Below are 3,004 nucleotides of genomic sequence, written 5' to 3' on the forward strand. Positions count from 1 at the left end.
TATGGTCATATCTTACATGTATAAAGGGAACACAAAGCTCAAATACCAATACTGAAATCACTGATCTAGCAAAACCATTCTTAATATGAGTCTTCCCCAATTTCCTTCTCTCAGAATTCACAAAGTAATAGGAATTACTGTGAAATATGTAAAATATTTCAAAAATTCTAATAAAAGTTAGGCAATGAAATCTAATTATTAAAATATTTAAAATTGGAACACTGCCCCAATGCCCCAGCCCCCTCCACATAGGAAGAAAATTGGAATAACTTGATATAACACTTAGTTGCTACAACTCTGATTAGCAATTACATATACAGCCCACTCTCAGTATCCATGGGGAACTGATTCTAGGACACCCCTAAGGATACCAAAATCCTCAGGTGCTAAAGTCACTTATATTAAATGACATAGTATTTGCATATAACCTACACACATCCTCCCATATGCTTTAAATCACCCCTAGATTACCTATAATAAAATACCTACACATAACTTCATGCGTGTGGATTTGATGTAGTATGGAGGAAGACAGAGTACTACAGTTTTAACTGAGAAATGAGAAAACTTATAGAGGGAAATGACTTTGTGGATAAAATCTAAAACATGATTTTGCAGGTATCTCAGATCACAAGCTGGGAATAATTAAGAGAAAAAGATAAAACTTTTCTCTTGTTACAAACTCTGTGATTGTCAGTAAGTTATGTGAACTCTGAGTTTCAGCCTCCCTAAAAGGAATACAAGTATCTACCCACATTTGAGAACTGTCAAGGCAATACATGAGATTATAAAAATAAAAAAAATTCTGTAAAGAATACAAAGACATATATTACACGGTACCAGTTTATGAAGACTACAAACAATTCAAGTAAGTTTAAGAAATTTAATGGTATTAAACAAGAGAACACAGGAGGTAACAGCTATCACTGAACTTAGATTTTAGGTATTGTGGTACCATCAATCTGGATGTTAAGACAGGATTTTAGAAGCTCCATGACTAGAAATCACTAGGCATCCTTACCTATCAAAAGGCAAACAGCTTATTGGCCTCATGAAGTACTGAATTTAAGTCACCTTAGTACATATGATTTTTCTAAACTAAGAGCTGTGAGTACAGTTTACTTCAATTATAAAACTATAATTTTATATAAGTGAAGTGATCTTGGCTACAATTTGAAATCTTTTTCATTTTATTCTCGTGTCTCCATATTCGTTTAAAATAAAACAATTTGAAAGCAAGATCATGACTTCTATCATGTTCAAATAACATCAAACCAATTAGAATAGGGATTTGTTTACAAGGGAGTTTAAACTATTACTTTTACAAGTAATGACATTTAACTAAAACAGAAGAAAAGAAAGCAGTGCAAAAATTAAGAGCCAAAAAATTCATTAAAGAAGAGTTCCAAGTCTCTTAATTTATGACTAAATAGGTTCTCCAAGGACAAAGGACATTTTCAAAGTTTAGAAATAAATCAAAGCTAAAGTTAGAAAAAAAAAAGCGGTCTTCTACTAGCCAAAGACCTATTCTATACCACAATATTGACCAAAAAGTCAGTAAATAAACATACTCTTTCACAGCAAATCAAACAAATGTGACTGAAGTAGAACCTTGGCTTAAGCCTTTAAAGTGGTGCAATTAACAAAAGAATCCTTAGCAACAAAGCAAGATAATTTTCTACTTAATTCAGTGCTCACATATACACATCTTGTATTTCTACCAACATTCACCTTAAGCTCCCTGTCTATCCCACTCCACTTTTCACCCTTAACTTCTTTCAATGAGTTAAACTTTTACGTAACCACCAGGATCCACTACAACAAATTTCAGTTTTTCAGTTTCTTTCTGAGCAGTTTTACCTATTTGAAAGATTGCTATTTCATGATTTTTATTCTTTCTCAGAGGTCTTATGAATAACAAAGAAAATGTAATTTTAGAAAAGCAGACTAAAATTTATTATCTTGCAATTAGCATCGGATCCACTGGACTTTCTAACAAATCTAAGGTATGTTACAGGATCTCAGAAATTTTATTTTCCTATACTTTGAAACATTTTTGTATTTTATCATCCCAGGAATATTTCATTATTATTTATCATTACTTATCAATTAATTATTCCCAATTTTATGTCAAAAAATACTAAAGGCCGGGTGCGGTGGCTCATGCCTATAATCCCAGAACTTTGGGAGGCCAAGGCGGGGGGATCAACTGAGGTCAGGTGTTCAAGATCAGCCTGACCAACATGGAGAAAACCCACTTCTACTAAAAATACAAAATTAGCCAGGTTTGGTGGTACATGCCTGCAATCCCAGCTACTCAGGAGCCTGAGGCAGGATAATCACTTGAACTCAGGAGGCAGAGGTTGTCATAAGCCAAGATCCCCCCACTGCACTCTAGCCTGGGCAACAAGAGCGAAACTCTTGTCTCAAAAAATAAAAAGGGGGGCAGGGGGTGGGCCAGGCACGGTGGCTCATGCCTGTGATCCCAGCACTCTGGAAAGCCAAAGCAGGCAGATCACGAGGTCAGGAGTTCAAGACCAGCCTGGCCAACATAATGAAACCCCATCTCTAGTAAAAATACAAAAAATTAGCTGGGTGTGGTGGTGGCTGCCTGTAATTCCAGCTACTTGGGAGGCTGAGCCAGGAGAATCACTTGAACCCAGGAGGTAGGGGTTGCAGTGAATGGAGATTGCGCCACTGCACTCCAGCCTGGGCGACAGTGCAAGACTCCATCTCAAAAAAGAAATAAATAAATAAGACTAAGATAAAAAAAGGAAAACAATGGAATTGTTCAGAAGGGTAATTCAATAGCGAAAAATTTAGTTTTAATACATGCCAAAATAAATACTGCATTAGGCCGGGCGCGGTGGCTCACGCCTGTAATCCCAGTACTTTGGGAGGCCGAGGCGGGTGGATCACGAGGTCAAGAGATCGAGACCATCCTGGTCAACATGGTGAAACCCCGTCTCTACTAAAAATACAAAAAATCAGCTGGGCATGGTGG

General features: G+C 36.6%; 1 protein-coding gene across 7 annotated transcripts in view; it reads right to left on the reverse strand.

The window, feature by feature from the left end:
• SCAF8 (SR-related CTD associated factor 8) overlaps positions 1 to 3,004 on the reverse strand; it is a 248,254-nt gene that overhangs the window by 174,098 nt on the left and 71,152 nt on the right. The window lies entirely within an intron of this gene.

Source organism: Cebus imitator, unplaced genomic scaffold (assembly GCF_001604975.1).
Source record: "Cebus imitator isolate Cc_AM_T3 unplaced genomic scaffold, Cebus_imitator-1.0 Scaffold6, whole genome shotgun sequence".
Taxonomy (NCBI): domain Eukaryota; kingdom Metazoa; phylum Chordata; class Mammalia; order Primates; family Cebidae; genus Cebus; species Cebus imitator.